The 6,468-nt window shown below is 40.8% G+C and overlaps 1 protein-coding gene across 1 annotated transcript in view; it reads right to left on the reverse strand.

Moving 5' to 3' along the window:
• The window catches only part of GNPNAT1 (glucosamine-phosphate N-acetyltransferase 1), a 14,565-nt gene extending 8,103 nt beyond the window's left edge, over positions 1-6,462 (reverse strand). The window contains exon 1 of the mRNA XM_011961807.1: positions 6,280-6,462. The gene's annotated coding sequence lies outside the window, so the exon portion shown is untranslated. The remainder of the gene's footprint in view (positions 1-6,279) is intronic.
• Positions 6,463-6,468: the final 6 nt, after the last annotated feature.

The following is a 6,468-nucleotide window of genomic DNA, read 5'->3' on the forward strand; positions in this document are numbered from 1 at the left end:
GGATTATAGGCATGTGACACCACGCCTGGCTAATTTTTTGTATTTTTAGTAGAGACGGGATTTTGCCATGTTAGCCAGGCTGGTCTGGAACTTCAGACCTCAGGTGATCTGCCCACCTCGGCCTCCCAAAGTGTTGGGATTACAGGCATGAGCCACCGCCCCCGGCTATTATCAGGTCTTTTAAAACATGTTTTTCCTCTGGGTTTGTGCTACTAATGTATAGCTGACTTTTCATGGGCTCCTAAATTTTTTACATTATGTTCTTGGATTTTATTATTGAGCCAAGAAGTCATCTGTTTCAACAGGAAATTGCAAGGGGGAAATTTTTTTTTTTTTTTTAAAGTAATCTATCAGTCTTACTTGCCAAAAAAGAAAACTTTCAGCAATGCACGGTGGCTCATGCCTGTAATCCCAGCACTTTGGGAGGCCGAGGTGGACGGATCACCTGAGGTCGGGAGTTCAAGACCAGTCTGACCAACATGGGGAAACCCTGCCTCTACTAAAAATACAAAAATCAGATGGGTGTGGTGGCGCATGCCTGTAATCCCAGCTACTCAGGAGGCTGAGGCAGGAGAATCGCTTGAACCTGGAAGGCAGAGGTTGCGGTGAGCTGAGATAGTGCCTTTGCACTCCAACCTGGGCAATAAGTGAAATTCCCTCTCAAGGAAAAAGAAAACTTATTGGGCATGTAGTTTTTTTTTTTTTTTTTAAGACAGAGTTTCACTCTCCCAAAGTGCTGGGATTACAGGCATGAGCCACCGCGCATGGCTGAAAGTTTTCTTTATTGGCAAGTAAGACTAAGAGATTACTTTTTTTTTATTTTTTATTTTTCCCCTTGCAATTTCCTGTTGAAACGGATGACTTCTTGGCTCAATAATAAAATCCAAGAACATAATATAAAAAATTTAAGAGCTACCATGTGAGCCACCATGCCTGGCCACATGTAGCTTTTTGTTTTGTTTTGTTTTAAATGAACTATGAATAGAAGATAATTGATGAACAGGCTCAAATTAATTTTTTTTGGCATTCTCAGAAATACTTTATCTTGGCTATGATAGATATACACTGAAGGATTTTGTTTTCACAGCCGATTTTCTAAAAATCTGTAGTGTGGGCCAGGCATGGTGGCTCACACCTGTAATCCCAGCACTTTGGGAGGTGGGGACAGAAGATCACCAGAGGTCGAGACCAGCCTGACCAACATGGCAAAACCCTATCTCTACTAAAAATAAAAAATTAGCCAGGTGTGGTAGCAGCCACCTGTAATCCCAGCTACTTGGGAGGCTGAGGCAGGAGAATCACTTGAACCTGGGAGGTGGAGGTTGCAGTGAGCCGAGATCACACCATTGCATTCCAGCCTGGGCAACAAGAGTGAAACTCCATCTCAAAAAAATTAAATAATTAAAATTAAAATGTATAGTGTAAGTTTCTCAGTTACATCTAAGCAGCTTAAAAACAGCTGGTGTTTTTCATGCTATTGAAAAGTGATCATGATATTTCCCCCCCTTTTTTGAACATTTAGAAATGAGCAGGTTCTCACTCGTTGTAGTGTTTTAAAATTGAGACTAAATAGCAGAGAAGTAATGATAGGAAGGAGGAAAAACAAATCATATAAAGCATAAAACTGGGGCCGGGGGCTTCTGTGCAGCACAGAATTGCTGAAAGAAACAGATGCTTCCCAACAGTTAAAAGTTGAGTATTCCTTATCCAAGATGCTTGGAACCAGAAATATTTCAGATTTTGGATTTTTTTTTTCAGATTTGGGGATATTTGCATTTATATAATGAGATATCTTGGGGATGGGACCCAAGTCAAAACAAAATTAATCTGTGTTTCATATACACCTTATACGGATAGCACAAATATTTTACACAATATTTTAAATAATTTTGTGCATGGAAAACTTTTTGTACATGAAATCAGATGTGGAATTTTCCACTTGTGGCATCATGTTGGCCCTCAATAAAGTTTCAAATTTTGGAGTGTTGGATTTTTGGATTAGAGATCCAAAAAAAGCAGTCCCCAACTTATTTCTATATCCAGTTAAAGAAACCGTATTTTAATGAGAGAACAATTTGCCCAATAACCTAACTCCCAATTGTTCCTTATTGCATAAGTCACAGTATGCTTTAGGGCTAATATTCTTAACTTTTCCTTAAACTAGTAAGTTTCTGCCTGTGTAATCCTATGTAACTATATAAGCAGTGCTACAATATAGTAGTTATGGGAAGGTAGCGTGATGTGATGTAACAACAGAAGTTAACACTTGCTTAGCACTTCCTATGTGCCAGACTATTGAAAGAACTTTACTAATTCATTTATTTCAACCATCCTACAGGTTAGGTGTGGTTATTATCTACAGTTTTAACAGATGAGAAAATGTTAAATAATTTGCCAAGGCCACAAAACTAGTGAAGCCAGGATTTAAACCTAGGCATAGAAAGAGCATGAGCTTTGGATTCAGACCTGGTGTTCAAATGTCAACTGTGTGGTACGTACTAAGGTAATTAAGCTCTTAGAATGTAGTTTCCTCATTTGTAAAATGGAGATGAAATTACTGGGAGAATTAAATGCATGACTGTATGCAGTCAAGCACTTAGCAATACCTGGAATACAGCAAGTATTCAATAAGATACATGCTAGTTAGCAATAAATTTAAAATTCAAGTTCATAAATTCTTGTTCATTTTTTTCACCTTTATTTTAATTCATGAATCAGGCACTGTGCTGGTTACAGGGACTGCAAAAAGAATGACAGGCTGTTATGTTTATGTTATACCAAAAGTTAGCATTCTTGCATAGAAAAGAATAACACAGTTTATAATGTAGACTGCTGAGAGGTCCCCCCAGCCACACACACACACACACACACACACACACAAAGGATTCAAATTATGCTGCACACACTATACCTAGTTCTAACAGTATTAAGGAAAATACAGAAATTGTGATGATCAAGCAGTCATTTCAAATTTAACAAGTTTAATATCCATTCAAAATAGGTTTTTTGTTTTGCTTTATTCTGTTTTGAGACAGGGTTTCACTCTGTTACCCAGGATGGAGTGCAGTGGTGCAGTCATAGCTCACTGCAGCCTCGAACTCCTGGGCTCAAGTGATCCTCCTACCTCAGCTTCCCACATCAGCCTCCCGAGTAGCTGGGACTACAGACTTATACCACGCCTGGCTAATTTTTGTATTTTTAGTAGAGTTGGGGATTTGCCATGTTGGAAAGGCTGGTCTTGAACTCCTGACCTCAAGTGATCCTCCAGCCTCGGCCTCCCAAAGTTCTGGAATTACAAGCATGAACCAGCATGCTCAGCCGAAACAAGTTTTTAATAGATGAATTTGAATCCATGTGTTTTAGTGTTTTGTCTAAATGGGATCCTTGAGGTTTTTGTGTGTACTCTCATCTGAAAGGTAGGTAGCAACATTGTTTTTCAGGTATGTAGATAAACAGGCTAAGTATTTATTAATAAAGTGAAATGTGTACAGTATTAAAAACGTAAATTCCTCAAGGCAGCACACACACTATTTAAACATTTTGGTCACACTATTAAACATAGTTGTAAATACAAAGTTCAAAGAAAACTCAAAAGAGAATTTAAATCAACCTTAACCACATTTAACTAGATTCCTTTTTCCTATAAAATCTGTGTTTACAATAAAAATGTGGTCTAGAAAACATGAAAAATAGGGTTAATAATTTTCATGACAGGGAAGAAGCATACAGGAAAACAACTAGGATTATGAAGCCCTTAACTAATGAGTTTTAACCAGGAAATACTAATATTTTCTTGTACTTTAGAGACAGTCCTATTCCACGAATGATCATAAAAATAAATAATATTGGCTAACACTTAATGAAAACTTTCTATATGTTAACTTAAAAATACAGTGAACGATGTATCATTATCCCAATTTTACAGATAAGGAAGCAGGCACAGTAACTTGCTCAAGGTTACAGTGCCAATAAGGAACAGAGTGAGGATTCAAAATGAGGCAACAGGGCCAGCTTCAGAAGCCCCTGACCTGTGCAGAGGGCACAGGTCACTTAGTTTAATGCCCTGCTGCCACTGTTTTGAAATTCTTAACTTTTTAACAAAGAACTCTGCATTTTAATTTGGATTACTACAGATACTTAGCCAGTCCTGCTAGGTAGTATGACTTCAGACTCTGCTCTTAACCATTACACTGAAGGTGCACTAGAGTAGATATATTCCCTACCTTATTTGTACAAGGGTTAAAAATTAAGTCATAAGCAGCACTTAGAACCTACATTTGGAAAATGGGAATCAGACTAGTCACATTAAACAAAGCATTCCAGATTGAAATAAGAATCTATTAACCAGGCAATCAGAAATTAAGATCAAAAATGTTTTTATGGGCTCTTCTACAAAACAGAGCCATACTGAAGGCCCACTTTAGCTCACTCTGTCCTCAAAACGGTAAAATTCTGCTGGTGCCCAACTAATGTACTGGGCAAGGTGAAGCAAGATATGACTTGAAACTCAGTTCCAAAGGGTTTTAGAACATAATTAAATAAGTAACTTTATATAAATAATCTTTTAGCATCTTCAGGTGCCCAGATACTGCAAAACCAGGAAATTTCTGCAAATAAAATTGCACAGTTGCATGAAGCAAAATCTCGTATCATTAGGATCTTTAAAGTTTTTAGATTAACTTTAAAAAGTATAGTAAACACTAACCCTCCTTAAGTATTCCTCAGAACCTTTTCTGATTAACTGCTAAATTAGCGGGCGTTTAGAAGACCCGTTTAAGCCTAACCCTAGCCCAATAATGCCTAGTGAATGAATAACAAATAAGACTTACTTGTAGGTCACATTTCAGAAAATCCAGAAGGACAGAAAAAAAAAATTCCCAAACTGCCACAATACCGCGGAAAACATACACCAAATTCATTTTTACTAGTCATCACGTCAATTTAATATTTTTTCACTCAATTGAATATTTTTAAACAAAATTTCAACTATTTGGCTTCTGAGCCTCGGTATCAGATTGGAATACGAATTGGGGAGAGAGGCTGCTGCTAGAAGCAACCAACTGAGAGCAACAAGTAATAGACACCGGAGATGAAGATTTTAAAAGTCGATCTACAGATTTTAAAAACATAATCTAAGGCCAAATCTAAACCACTCTAAGTATTTCTCAAGAGCTCCTGGGGCACCTTCTAAGTACAGGTGAATGGGGGAGGGGCAGACTTCGGATTCCTCTATATTCATTTTATAACAATTTCGATAACAAGAATCCATTCTGAATCTATTTCGTTAATGATTTTTAACACACCTGGCCATGTTTATTAAACTGTGTAACTGCATGAGTTTTCAAAAGTATTTTCTGATAGTTTATTTGACCTTTACAATCTAGGTGTTATTCCCAGTCTACAGATGAGGAAGCTGGAGAACCTGGAACTCCCAAGACTTGCCCCTTAGGTAACACAGCATATAAGTGACCTGGGGCTAGAATCCTCTTGTTTTCGCATCTTGACCTCGATTACCATCCTCAGCAGACCCCAATCTTCACATCATCATACCATACAGCTAGCGCTCTCTCCCCTATTTGGCAAATCCTGCCTAAATTTCTTGAGATCCATTCTAGGATTCGTTCATGAGGGATTATCCTAACAAAACGAATCGTATAATCGTCCGTTCAATTTTGTATGAAAATTTTAAATTAGTTTGGCTTACATAAACATCAGTTCCTACAACAGAAATCACAGTACACTACTCGGTGTTTCTAGAGGTAGGAGCCTAGGAAAAGGAGACAAAGGATGTCCCTCTGTACCGTGGGGAAAGCGCCGACCTAGTCGGTGCGGAGGTGGTCTTCGGAGCAGCTGCCTCAGTGGCTCCCGACCACCGTGGGATGCGCCCGGGAATAGAAGGGGCCTGGGACATTCGTGTCCATTCAAAACCGATGGCTGCAGAGAGCGCGACCAACTGTCTCATTTCCCACGCCAAAGTCTGGGAAGCGAAGTTCCGACCCCAGTCCCAGTTCCAGTCCTGCCAGGCCAAGACCCTCGTATGGCCGGACCGCTGGCCATCATCGTTAACCTCTGCTCCAGGCGCGCGTGCGTTCAACTTCCTGGGACCCGCGCTCCACACCATGTGCACCCAGCTGGCGAGGATTAATGCCCGGCTCCTCCACCCCCGGGGGCCTCGCCGGGGCACCAGTCACACCTGTTAGATAAACCTGAAGGCAGGCCCGCCCCAGCCCCCAGGACACAAGGTCCAGCTCTCGAGCCCCGGCCCCGGTCCCTCCTCACCCGTAGAGGCCCCGCGGTCGGCGCTCCTTGCCAGGCGCGTCGGACTCTCCCTCACCAGGGTGCACAGCACCGGATCCGGATCCGGCTTCAGCGCCAGCCCCACCTCCTCCTCCACCGCCCGCGCCACAGTCGGGAACCGCGGCCCAGACGTGGCAGCGCCAACGCCTCCACCCCGCCTCTGCCCCCTCA

Source organism: Colobus angolensis, unplaced genomic scaffold (assembly GCF_000951035.1).
Source record: "Colobus angolensis palliatus isolate OR3802 unplaced genomic scaffold, Cang.pa_1.0 Scaffold57, whole genome shotgun sequence".
Lineage (NCBI taxonomy): Eukaryota > Metazoa > Chordata > Mammalia > Primates > Cercopithecidae > Colobus > Colobus angolensis.